Below are 14,439 nucleotides of genomic sequence, written 5' to 3' on the forward strand. Positions count from 1 at the left end.
TCAAATGGTCTTGACCATTGTGACTTCAGTTTTCCAGGGAAGAGCTTAAGCCACATGTTAAACAAGAGCACCTACATGCCAATATGAAAATGTCATGGAAAAAGAATTCAATCATGCCACTTCTTTGTTTTTTCTTTTTAAAGCTTGGCATTTTCATATGCTTGTGCTTAAAACTCTTCTATTTCATTCAGATCGAGTAACCTTTGCTCCCCATCTAATTGTACACCGAAGTTCAGCTTTTTAATCGTCCATTATGCCTTATGTTCTAATTCCACAGGTAGGTGACATGCTTTCCCATATACCATCTTGAAAGGTGACATTCCCAGAGGTATTTTGAATGCCATCCGATAAGCCCAGAGCGCTTTGTCTAGCTTCGGGGACCAATCATTCCTTATAGGGTTCACCACTTTCTCTAGGATTTTCTTGTCGATTGGATACTTCAACTTGTCTATTGGTTTGTGGGTAATATGTCGTGGCAATCTTATGTCGCACTCCATATTTTTGTAATGACTTGGCAATAAGCTTGTTATCAAAATGAGTTCCCTCATTACTGATGATGGCTCTTGGTGCTCTAAATCTGGTAAAGATATTCTTGTGAAGAAATTTGAGCACAGTTTTAGAGTCATTCCTCGATGTGGCAATCGCTTCAACCCACTTGGATACGTAGTCCACAGTAAGCAAAATATACAAGTCTCCAAAAGAAGATGGGAAGGGTTCCATGAAGTTAATGCCCCATACATCAAAGACCTCGATCTCTAAAGTATTTTGCAATGGCATTTCGTGTCGTCTGGAAATGTTCCCAGTATATTAGCATCTATCACATGTTTTGCAAAACTCGTGAGCATCCTTAAACAGTGAATACCAGTAAAAGTCTGATTGGAGGACCTTAGCAGAGTCCTCGCTCCTCCAAAATGCCCTCCACAGGGAGCTATGTGGCAATGGTGTAGAATGTCTCGTTGCTCCTCTTCAGGGACACATCGTCGAATCATTTGATTGGCGTATTTTTTAAACAAATACAGTTCATCCCAAAAATAAAACTTGGCATTATTCTGGAACTTCTTCTTTCCCTGGTTTTTTTAATTCATAAGGAAAACTACCACTAACAAGAAAATTAACAATGTCGGCGTACCACAGGATTGTCGTGGCATATAAAATTTTCTCATCATAGAAATCCTCTTTAATATAAAAAATGTCATGGCATTCTGAAATGTTCTCTAGCCTAGATAAATGATCTGCAACCTGGTTCTCAGTACCTTTCCTATCTATTACCTCTAAGTCAAATTCATGCAGTAGTAATATCCACCTAATAAGTCTAGGCTTGACATCTTTCTTGTTCACTAAGTATTTTATATCTGAGTGATCAGTGTGAATAAAGGCTTTGGTGCCAATCAAGTATGGCCTAAACTTGTCAAATGCAAATACCACGACAAGTAATTCTTTCTCAGTGGTAGTATAGTTCAATTGTGCCTCATTCAAGGTACGACTAGCATAATATATAACATGAAAAATTTTACCTCTATGTTGCCCAAGAACAGCTCCCACAACAAAATCACTTGCATCACACATTAACTCGAATGGTGACGTCCAATCTGGGGGAACCACGATAGGTGGAAAGATAAGTCTTTATTTCAGCTCATTGAATACGCCATGACAATTTTGATCGAACATAAATGGTTGGTTTTGTTGAAGTAGGGTACATAAGGCTTTGGATATCGTGGAGAAGTACTTGATGAATCTTCTATAAAACCCAGCATGTTCAAGGAAACTCCTAATGCCCTTGATAGAAGTTGGTGGGGGTAGCTTCTCGATCACCTCGATTTTACCTTTGTCTACTTCAATGCCATTTTTCGAGATCTTATGTCTTAGAACAATGCCTTCGGTCACCATAAAGTGACACTTTTTCCTAGTTCAACACTAGATCGACCTCCTCACATTGTTTGAGTACCTTTGCCAGATTGCCGAGGCATTTTTCAAGGTCATCTCCAGATACAGAGAAATCATCCATAAAGATTTCTAGAAAATCCTCAACCATGTCAAAAAAATATGGCTTACATGCAGCGTTGAAAGGTTGTCGGGGCATTACAGAGTCCAAAAGGCATTCTTCGAAAAGCATAAGTGTCATAGGGATACGTGAACGTTGTCTTCTCTTGGTCCTCTAGTGTGATGGCAATTTGATTATACCCCGAGTATCCATCCAAGAAAGAGTAATATGCATTTCCTGTAATATCCCAAATATTGTGTAAGGGACTTTATTGAAAAGATTTCAAATTTGGGGATTTAATTGAATAAATTCTAAAAGATGTGAAAATGATTGGGAATAGTATTTTGAACTAAATTGTATAAAAAGATAAATAAAGAGGGCATTTTGGTCTTTTAGGAGGGAAATTAAAATATATCCCTATTAGGGATTTAAAAAGGGTAAAAAAGAGGAAAATGTATATATCTATCTATCTATCTCTTTTCTCTTCTTCACTGTGGACAAACTCTCCCCATAGCAAAGGTTAGATTTCAATTTGGTGGTTTATCCTTTTATTTTTGGTTAGTTATTGAAGCCTTGAGCATGATAGAAGCTTAAGAAAGGATTAGATGTGATTAAAACTATGAGATAAGGCAAATATTAGAGATTTAAGAAAATGGGTTTTTAAATGATATGTTAATATATGAGTGTTTATTGAGGTTTATTGGCAGAAGTGACTTATCATAAAGGTAAATGAAAGATTAAAAGCATTGGATGAGTGTAAAAACAAGTTAGAAATTTGGGTGTGATTCTTAGAATCAAATGCTCTTGAGGAATACTAGATGTTTTAAGTAACTAAATGAAGGAAAGTTTGTATGGATAAGTAGACAAGAGTTAAGTAGCATTGTCGGGTGTAAATATAAAGAAATTTGTCTCCATTTGGCTAATAATCGGGTTAAAAAGTAGAAATTATAGGCAAGGATATCAGTACTAATAGAATAATACCGATACTATAGGCTAAAATAGGATGAATTAGTTGAGTAGTATTGATACTTATTCAATCAGTATCGATACTGACAAGGTAGTATCGATACCATGTTAAGGGTATCGATATCAAGCAACATCGAACCTAAAATTAGTATCGATACTGGAAGGGAGTATCGGTACCATAGTATAGAAATATCGGTACTAGGCTAGTAGTATCGATACTATAGAGCCAGAAATGTTAAAAATAGGCTGATATTGGTATAGAAAGTTAATGATATGTTATTTTGAGTATGGTTTAAGTATAATGGTTAGGAAATATACTAACATTGGGTATGGTACATGTTTTAATGGATGCTTGAGTAAATCGGAACCAAGCTACCGAGACAAATAAAATTAAGGGTAAAGGCAAAGTACTGAAGTAATCAGCCTTACGTTTTGGATACTTAGCGAGGAAAGTCAGGTGAGTGCGTTTAATTATGTACGTACATGCTAAAATAGTAATAGTGTAGAAATTATTAATTTATGAATGGTTATTACCAAATGGCACTAAGTGTGTAAAAATGTTAAGAAATTCATACTAAGTGTATGAATTTCCTTATGGGGCACTTCGTATGCTAAAATGTTAAGAAATTCATACTACGTGTATGAATTTCTGTATTGGGCACTTCGTGTGCTAAAATGTTAAGAAATTTATACTAAGTGTATGAATTTATATATTAGACACTTTGTGTGCTAAAATGTTAAGAAATTCATACTAAGTGTATGAATTTCAGTATTGGGCACTTTGTGTGCTAAAATGATAAGAAATTCATACTAAGTGTATGAATTTCCGTATGGGAAATATATGTGTATAAACATAAGAAATTCATAATAAGAAAATGGATTTTTATATTGGTAATGGGTATACAACCACACAGATTTTAGTAATGGTTGATAAATGATGATATCAGCACTGGCGATGCAAATTATAGAATACTTATTGAATTGAAAGATCCCTTGAAATGAAAAGTTTAATAAAATAATGTGTGTTTATTTCACGCGTAGGTGGAATACCAACTAAGTGCAACTCACGGAATTCATCATAAGTTGATGAACTACCTTATAGGCACTATGTTTGCATCTTAATAAATGAACATGAATAAAAAGTTGGTAAATTGACATGTGAGCACTAAGGGTGAAAATGTATAGGGTTATAATAAATTAAAATAAAGTTAATTAATAATTAAAATAAGTATTAGAGTAGAAACGATTTCAAAATAAAAGATCAATGGCCTAACTGTGCATTTGACAGAAAGGTATCAATTATGCCAGTTAGATGAAAGGCTAAGTAAGTGGCTTTTAGGCCTAACTATGCATTTAAAAGAAAGGTGTCAATTATTCCAGTTAGACGAAAGGCTAAGTGCCTTTGAGGCCTAGCTGTGCATTTGACAAAAAGGTGTCAATCATGCCGGTTAGATGAAAGGTTAAATGCCTTTAGTAAAAGACTAGATGTATAACAATGTATAATGGTATATAAAAGGCATGAAAGGATGCCCTAAATAAAATATATAATAGTGTATAAAAGGCATGAAATGATGCCCTAAATGGAATGTATAATAGTATATAAGAAGGCATGAACGATTGTTATAAATGAAAATGCATAATGGTGCATTATAAGAAGGAATGGATGTTTTCAATGAAAATAAAGAATAATAGCTAAAGAGATAATTGGAAAAAGGAAAAATATAAAGAGAGATAGGTATTTTATTCATACTAAAAATAATTAAGGTAATTGTGTATGGAATACAGTTTAACTGAGGAGGAGGATCCTTAAACAATATACGATTTAGTATGAACCAAATAAATATTACATACTTATGTATACATAAAGATTTCTTAAAATATTGTGTCTCACTAAGTAAATACTTAATGTGTGTTGCTTCTACATGTAGGTAAAAGAAGACACAAATCAAATAAGGAGTGCAGAAGTAGCAATGAATATCATTAATTAAGGTTGACCTTCATCAGTAACGGTAGGACAATCATGTTTATTTGGAATAATTTTTTGCATGTAATCGAATTAAAAGAAAAATGATCTAGAATGTATGTAACGTGGAATTTTGGTATTATAGTTCAATGATTGTTTTATAATTATAATTAAATGTTTTTAATTAAGAATTTTCGAAACAAAATTTTAAAAAAACAAAATGCTTTAAAAGTGATGTGACATTTATTTTTTGTGTACGAAAAGGTATACAAGATATGGTGTTACATTTATTGGTATCAGAGCTACATGTTTAGCCGATTCTTGGTCGAAACCGAGTTTAATTGAAATGAGAAAATGGATTGCATGCCATTAAGATTGTTAAAGTTACTGATAGGTGTCAATTAGAGTGTGATTGATGTCACTCCTTATTAACTTGAGTGATTTTCTTAAGTATGCCATAATAGATGTCGGAAACTAAGGAAAAAGGTAATAAAATATATGTTATTGAAAAGAATGTCGAGATAAAAATCGACCCAAGAGAATTCGACATGATTTTAGTATCATGCCGAAAAAGAGTAGAAGCTGCTGGGGATTTTTCTACATTTGTGGAATCTATTAAAAAGTTTGAATGGTTTACAAGAGAAGTTGAATCAGATGAAGATCCAGAGGAGATTTTGAATATAATGATGATTCCAAAATTTCTTCAGGTAAGCTTAATTAATTGAGAAATATTTAAGTGAAACATTAAGTTGTTCAAAGTGTTGTTAATTTGAGTAAGAGGAAAGGAGTCAGCTATAAATACATTGACCGCTAAAAGCCTATAGAAAGATGAATTATTATAGGATCAAGTGATTATGAGTTTGTTTAAGAGTAAATTTAGTTACTAATGTAATTTTTGCATTAACTGTTATGAGGCTATTGCTGTAAGTTGTCAAGTCTTATTATTTAATAATGTGGATAATTAGACTTTCATAGTCGAGAGATAAAATGTTTCAATTGATTGAGAATAGTTTAAATGGATAAGGAAAGTTACACGGATTTTCTCAAGAAGAAAATGAAAGATTTTAAAATAAAAGTATTCTAGTGGGTCATGGTGTAAAGATGAGTTGGGCAGGTAGTAAACAATTGATAAAAATTCCAGGGGTTATGTTCCCGGTGAACTTGATGAAATTATCATTTGATGAGTTAAAATCATATTGAATATAAGTTGTCTGTCTCTAGAGACTATTATTTCAGAAAGATGCAGAGGGTATGAAAATTATAATTTTTAGTGAGAAAGTAAAATCATCGCTCAAGGTGATATGGATAATGATTATGAAGAAAATGATGTCAGAAATATCTATATATATAACTTTTTATGGTTAATATGATAGATACTCAAATAATTAAAGTATAAGTGTTTGATAATTTCACAAAAAAATTGGGAATTTATAGATGTCTTTTTTAGGTAAATTTATTGAGAGTTATCTTGATATCGAAAGGTTGAATTCAAGGTTAATAGTTATTAATGTATTGGACATGTTTCTACGATTTAGTATTAAATGACTTAAGTGAGTAAAGAGAATTAGAGACTCAATTATAAGAGTTGATTGATCAAAGTTTTATCAACTCGAGTATTTCATCTTGGGAAGTATGTGTGTTATTAGCGAAAAGAAAAGATAAATCTATGTGGTTATACATAGATTTTTTACAATTAAATAAGACTCTTCGAGAGAAGAATTTGTTTTCCAAACTATTAAAATGTGAAACTTTATTTAGCAAGGATGATTTTCTTTAACCATGTTGTTTCAACATAAAGTATAAGAGTAAATCTTAAGAAAAACTCATGTTATAGTAAATTAGAAACTCTCAAAGAATAATCCTGAAGTATAGATTTCTTTGGGGCTTGTTGTTTACTATCGAAGGTTATTAAGAAACTTTTCGACGTTTGATTTGCTGTTAACCAAGTTTTAAGGGAAAATGTCTTTTTTTATAATGCAAAAGGGTCAAGAGAGTTTTGAAATACTAAAGAGGTTTGTTACGGAAATACCAGTATTTATACAACTTGAATTGGTAAATATTATGTAGCTTTTACTAATGCATCTAACAACGGTTTAAGAAGTGTGCTTATGCACAAAGGTAAGGTTATGGCATATGCATCAATAAAGTTAAAAACTCACAATGGGAGTTATCTACGCATGATTTAGAGTCGGTCGTAGTTGAGTATCTTAAAAGATTTGACTTATAATTTGTATAGTGAGTGGTACTATCGTTGTGTTAATTACAAAAGTCTTATGCTGATCTAAAGAGAAAAGTTAGTGAGTAACAAGAAAGTGGTAAAGTTTTCTGAAAGTTTCACTTTGGAAGTAAGTATTGCGATTGTGATTAGATTGAGAATTATTGAATATAGATTTTATCAGTTAACTGAAAAAGAACCAATATTGGTATGGATTAGAGAAATCCAGAAATCGCATAAGTAAAACGATTCCTCTAGTTGTAGTAGTGTGGTAAACGCACAAAGTTTTTTTAAATTCAAAGACTAATTTTCTTAAGGGAGAGAATTGTAATACCCAAAATATAGTATAAGTGACTTTATTGAAAAGATTTCAAATTTGGGGATTTAATTGAATAAATGCTAAAAGATGGGAAAATGATTGGGAATAGTATTTTGAACTAAATTGTATAAAAAGATAAATAAAGAGGGCACTTTGGTCTTTTAGGAGGGAAATTAAAATATATCCCTATTAGGGGTTTAAAAAGGGGGAAAAAGAGGAAAACATATATCTCTCTCTTTTCTCTTATTCCCCGTGGACAAACTCTCCCATAGCAAAGGTGAGATTTTAATTTGGTGGTTTATCCTTTTATTTTTGGTTAGTTATTGAAGCCTTAAGCATGATAGAAGCTTAAGGAAGGATTAAATGGGATTAAAATTATGAGATAAGGGAAATATTAGAGATTTAAGAAAATGGGTTTTTAAATGATATGTTAATATAAGAGTGTTTATTGAGGTTTGTTGGTAGAATTGACTTATTATAGAGGTAAATAAAAGATTAGAAGCATTGGATGAGTGTAAAAACAAGTTAGAAATTTTGGTGTGATTTTTAGAATCAAATGCTCTTGAGGGATACTAGATGTTTAAGTAACTAAATGAAGGAAAGTTTGTATAGATAAGTAGAGAAGAGTTAAGTAGCATTGTTGGGTATAAATATAAAGAAATTTGGCTCCATTTAGCTAATAATCAGGTTAAAAATTGGAAAATCTGGGCAAGGGTATCGGTACTGATAGAACAATATTGATACTATAGGCTAAAATTAGATAAATTAGTTGAGTAGTATCGATATTGATTCAATCAGTATCGATACCGATGAGGTAGTATCGATACCATGGTAAGGGTATCGATATCAAGCAGCATCGAACATAATATTGGTATCGATACCGGAAGGGAGTATCGGTACCATAGTATAGAAGTACCGATACTAGGGTAGTAGTATCGATACTATAGAGCCAGAAATGTTAAAAATTGGCTGATATTGGTATAGAAAGTTAATGATATGTTCTTTTGAGTATGGTTTAAGTATAATGGTTAGGAAATATACTAACATTGGGTATGGTACATGTTTTAATGGATGCTTGAGTAGATCAGAACCAAGCTCTCAAGACAAATAAAATTAAGGGTAAAGGCAAAGTACCGGAGTAATCAACCTTTCATTTTGGATACTTAGCGAGGAAAGTCAAGTGAGTGCATTTAATTATGTACATGCATGCTACAATAATAATAGTGTCGAAATTATTAATGTATGAATGGTTATTACCAAATGGCACTAAGTGTGCAAAAATGTTAAGAAATTCATACTAAGTGTATGAATTTCTGTATGGGGCACTTCGTGTACTAAAATGTTAAGAAATTCATACTAAGTGTATGAATTTTTGTATTGGATACTTCGTGTGCTAAAATGTTAAGAAATTCATACTAATTGTAAGAATTTTCGTATTTGACACTTTGTGTGCTAAAATGTTAAGAAATTCATACTAAGTGTATGAATTTCCGTATTGGGCACTTTTTGTGCTAAAATGATAAGAAATTCATACTAAGTGTATGAATTTATGTATGGGAAATATATGTGTATAAGCATAAGAAATTCATCATATGGAGATGGATTTTTATATTGGTATTGGGTATGCAAACCATACAAATTTTAGTAATGGTTGATAAATGATGTTATTAGTACTAGCAATGCAAATTATAGAATACTTATTGAATTGAAAGATCCATTGAAATGTAAAGTGTAATAAAAGAGCGTGTGTTTATTTCACGCGTAGGTTGAATACCAGCTGAGTGCAACTCATGGAATTCATCATTAGTTGATGAACTACCGTATAGGCACTATGTGTGTATCGTAATAAATGAACATGAATAAGAAGTTGGTAAATTACCATGTGAGCACTAAGGGTGCAAATGTATAGGGTTATAATAAATTAAAAGAAAGTTAATTGATATTAAAAATAAGTATTAGAGTAGAAATGATTTCAAAATAAAAGATCAATGGCCTAAATGTGCATTTGACAAAAATGTGTCAATTATGCCAGTTAGATGAAAGGCTAAGTTCATTTGAGGCCTAACTGTGCATTTGACATAAAGGTGCCAATTATGTCAGTTAGATGAAAGGCTAAGTGCCTTTGAGGCCTAACTGTGTATTTGACAGAAAGGTGTAAATTATGACAGTTAGATGAAAGTCTAAGTGCCTTTAAGACCTATTGTTCATTTGACAGAAGGTGTCAATTATGACAGTTCATTTGAGGCCTAACTGTGCATTTGACATAAAGGTGCCAATTATGTCAGTTAGATGAAAGGCTAAGTGCCTTTGAGGCCTAACTGTGTATTTGACAGAAAGGTGTAAATTATGACAGTTAGATGAAAGTCTAAGTGCCTTTAAGACCTTATTGTTCATTTGACAGAAAGGTGTCAATTATGACAGTTAGATGAAAGGCTTAGTGCCTTTGAGGCCTAACTGTGCATTTGACAAAAAGGTGTCAATTATGTCAGTTAGATGAAAGGCTAAATGCCTTTGAGGCCTAATTGTGCATTTAGCAGAAAGGTGTCAATTATGCCAGTTAGATGAAAGGCTATGTGCCTTTGAGATTTAGCTGTGCATTTGACAGAAATGTGTCAATCATGTCGGTTAGATGAAGGTTAAATGCCTTTGAGTAAAAGACTTGTTGTATAACAATGTATAATGGTGTATAAAAGGCATGAATGGATGTCCTAAATGAAATATATAAAAGTGTATAAAAGGAATGAAAGGATGCCCTAAATGGAATGTATAATATTGTATAAGAAGGCATGAATGATTGTTATAAATGAAAATGCATAATGGTGCATTATAAGTATGAATGGACACTTTCAATAAAAATAAAGAATAATAATTAAGGATATAATTGGAAAAAGGAAAAATATAAAGAGAGATAGGTATGATATGCGTACTAAAACTAATTAAGGTAATTGTGTATGAAATACGGTTTAACTGAAGAGGATTATAGGATCCTTAAAGAATATATGATTTAGTATGAACCAAATAAATTTGACATACTTATTTATACATAAAGATTTCTTAAAATATTGTGTCTCACTAAGTAAATACTTAATGTGTGTTACTTCTACGAGTAGGTAAAAGAAGAAACAAATCAAATAAGGAGTGCAGAAGTAGCAATGGATATCATCAATTAACGTTGACCCTCATCAGTAACGGTAGGACAATCATGTTTATTTGGAACAATTATTGGCATGTAATCGAATTAAAAGAAAAATGCTATAAAATGTATGTAATGTGGAATTTTGGTATTATAGTTCAATGACTATTTTATAATTATACTTAAATGTTTTTAATTAAGAATTTTTGAAACAAAATTTTAAGGGTTTTTAAAAGACAAAATGCTTTAAAAGTGATGTGATATTTGTATTTCGTGTACGGAAAGGTATACGGGATATGGGTGTTACAATGCTAGCTAGTTGATCCAGCATTTAATCGATGAACGACAAAGGGAAATGATCCTTCTTGGTGGCCTTGTTGAGTTTGTAGTAGTCTATGTATATTCGTCACCCAGTGAAAGTGTGTGTTGGAAGTAGCTCCATTTCGTCACTTGTCACCATGGTTGTGCCTCCCTTCTTTGGCACAAATTGGATGGGACTTACCCAAGAACTATCATAGATGGGGTAAATCACTCTAGCATCAAGCCACTTGAGAATTTCTTTCAACACAACTTGCTTCATGATTGGGTTTAATCTTCGCTGCGGTTCTATGGATTTGTCATGGCATTCTTCCAGAAAGATTTTGTGCAAACAAATGGTTGGACTTATTCCCTTCAGATCCACCATTGTCCATCCTAATGCTCTCTTGTGCTGTGAAAAAAATACTTAGCAGACTACATTCTTGGTTAGGAGTAAGGGCAGAGGAAATAATCATAGTTAAAGTTTCATTACTACCAGATAAGCATATTTAAGATGTTGTGGAAAATTCTTTAACTCTAGGGTACGAGCATGCTGTAATGAGGGCTTATAAGGAACAAACTCTTTAAAATTAAGAGGTTCAAAATGCATACCTGGGCTAGGTATGAGGAAGCTAGCTTGTTGCTCATCGAAAGAATAATCATTAGGGTCTTCGGCTTTAAGTCTTCAAATAGCCTCTCATCAGTTTCCAGTTGAATGAAAATGTCATGGTAAAATTGATCTGCATCTCTTGCGATAAATGAATCCACTTCTAAAATACTATGGCATTCTTCAGAATCATCCATTTATTTGAGAGAACGGAAGACATTCACAGTGACACACTACCACTCTCATGGTCAGCTCACCCTTCTCGCAGTTGATAAGAATACGACCGGTAGCTAGGAAAGGTCTCCAAAAAATAATGGGTGTTGTGGCATCAACCTCATAGTCCATAATCAGACAGCCTACTGGAAATAAGAATTTGTCAACCCGTACAATAACATCTTCAATTCACCATTTGGGATGAATATGTGAACGATCTGCTAATTGCAATATAATAGAGGTGGGTCTAGCATTTCCTATTCCAAGCTTCACGAAAATTGACTTAGGCATCAAGTTCACGCTTGATCCAAGGTCACATAATGTCTTTCTAACATATTTGTCTCCTATCGATCATGGAATGATAAAACTGCCTGGATCATGTCTTTTTGGTGGCAGCTTGTTTAAGGAAGAGCAATATTCTTTTTCCGTGGCAATTGTCTCATATTATTCAGCCTTTATTTTCTTGGTAACAATCTCCTTGATGAATTTAACATATGTCGGCATTTGTTCCATAGCTTCCAGAAAAGGAACATTGATTTGAAGTTGACTCAGAATGTCAACAAATTTTTTGAATTGAATATCATTGTTATGCTTCTTCAGTCTTTGCGGGAATGGAGCTGGGGGTCTAACTTCCTGTAGTAACAGAGTATGAACAGTATTTGCCTTGGCATTTTTGTTTGCTCCCTCAGTCATTTTACTTGATGAACCCTCATCCTTATCATATTCCACTAGAGTTTCTTCTAGAAATTCATGCTCGTCTTGCACAGTTAGAGGGGGTAAATCAGTCTTCGGTCTTCCCCAAACTTGTCTTCTACGTTGATTTGGGTACCACTCCGTAGAGTTAGTACATTGCAGTGTTCTTTTCCATAATGTTTTGTGACTTCAGTGTCACTCAACAGATGTCCTGGTCGTCGTTCTTGTAATGTTATGATAATTTGACCAACCTGACCCTCCAACGCCCTCAGAGATGAACTGTGGCTCTGAAGTAGGGTTCATTGATATTCGATAGAGGTCGCGTGGTCTTCAATCATAGTCTTCATAGTTGCTATGAACTCTTGTATTGTGGCCTCCAAAGAACTTGTGTTAGATAAAGATGGCCCTCCCTTGTGAGAATTATGCCATGGCATATTCGTTTGAAAAGCTTGGGAGTCATTGAAATGATACTTCCGAACTGGTTGATTAACATTTCTAGTTCCTTGATTTTCCCACGAAAAGTTTGGATGTTGACGCCATCCAGGATTAAATGTGTTAGAGTAGGGGTTGTTATTATCTAGATTGTAGTTTCCCACAAAGTAGGGGTTGCCTTTACTTCTCTCACCTCACTTGGTCTTTGTGAATTCTTCAACATATTGGTGATAGCAGAAATTTGGGTGGACATCGAATCCTTAGTGTCTAGCTCGAATGCTCCATATGATTTTTGCCCAAGTCCAAGCCTTGTAGATGGAAATTGATAATCGTTGTTGGCAATCCTATCTAGAATGTCAAATGCCTCTATAGGTGATTTGTCAAGTAATATCCCATTTGCTGAGGCATCTAGCATCATCCTCGTGGGTGCATTAACTTCATTATAGAACATCATCACTTGCGTCCAATCTTGAAAACCTTGATTCAAACATTTACGAAGCAATCCTTTATACCGATCCCAACATTCATACATTGATTCATCATCAGCTTGACGAAAAGAAGTGATGTCGTTCCTCAGTTGGGTGTTCATGTTCGGAGGATTATACCGTAGCAAAAAAAATTTCACAGATCATTCTAGGACTCCAATGAAACCGCTAGAACACCACTCAACCAAGCCCTTACTCAATTGTCCTATAGGATTTAGCATATTGAAAGTGACACAATTCCAAGATTTAAGTCATCCAAGATAGGGTTTAAGTTATCACGAATAGCTATATTCCCATCATTTGAAATAGCCTCACCATTCAAATCTCCTTCATGACTTATGCCTTGATTTTTTATTTGATACATATTTGCTCATTGAGAACGTATTCTTCGCCTAAACAACCTATCAATCTCAGGTTGAAGTGGTTCTAATGGCTCGTTAGAATGTATTATGGTCATACACCAAGAAAAAACTTGAAAAAGATAATGAAAATAAAAAGTAAAACTATATAAAAAAATAAACAAGTAAAATACAAATGCTATGTCAAAACTAATTAACTTCCAGTTGTCAATCCCCGGTAACGACGCCAAAAACTTGTCTGTGATTTTTTACTACTATATATGGTCGTAAAAATATGTGCAAGTATACACAATCGAACAAGTAATGCAGTGATGAGTGAGTATACACAGGGATTGAAGGAAATTAATAAGTTCAATCAAAACAATATATTCTACCTAAGTATAGTTAGTGATGGCATGTACATATGAGAATGTTTTGGCAAAATGAAATGGATGTTGTGGAAATGGAATGATGGTAATATGGTATCAAATGGATATGTCATGGAAAATTATATTGTGTTCGGTGGAAACAAACGAAAATGTAAAGGTTGGATTTGATTACTATGACTTTAACTTCCTCACGCGGTAAGCTACTATGCGAATGAATGATAGGAGTCACTTGGGAAATTTAAGTCTACTTCTCAGAATGGTCCTACTTCTATGCCTTATCTGCCTGACAGAGTTTACTAAGAGTGCCCTAAGCTATCTCTAGTTAAGGGACTCGACAGATTGAAGAAGTCTTGGCAAACTGATTGGCGTTAGCTACTGCAGTGATCCTATTGGTCCAGATGACAGGAT

The sequence above is a fragment of the Hibiscus syriacus genome, unplaced genomic scaffold (genome assembly GCF_006381635.1).
Source record: "Hibiscus syriacus cultivar Baekdansim isolate YM2019G1 unplaced genomic scaffold, ASM638163v2 tig00113096_pilon, whole genome shotgun sequence".
NCBI classification, from domain to species: Eukaryota; Viridiplantae; Streptophyta; class Magnoliopsida; order Malvales; family Malvaceae; genus Hibiscus; species Hibiscus syriacus.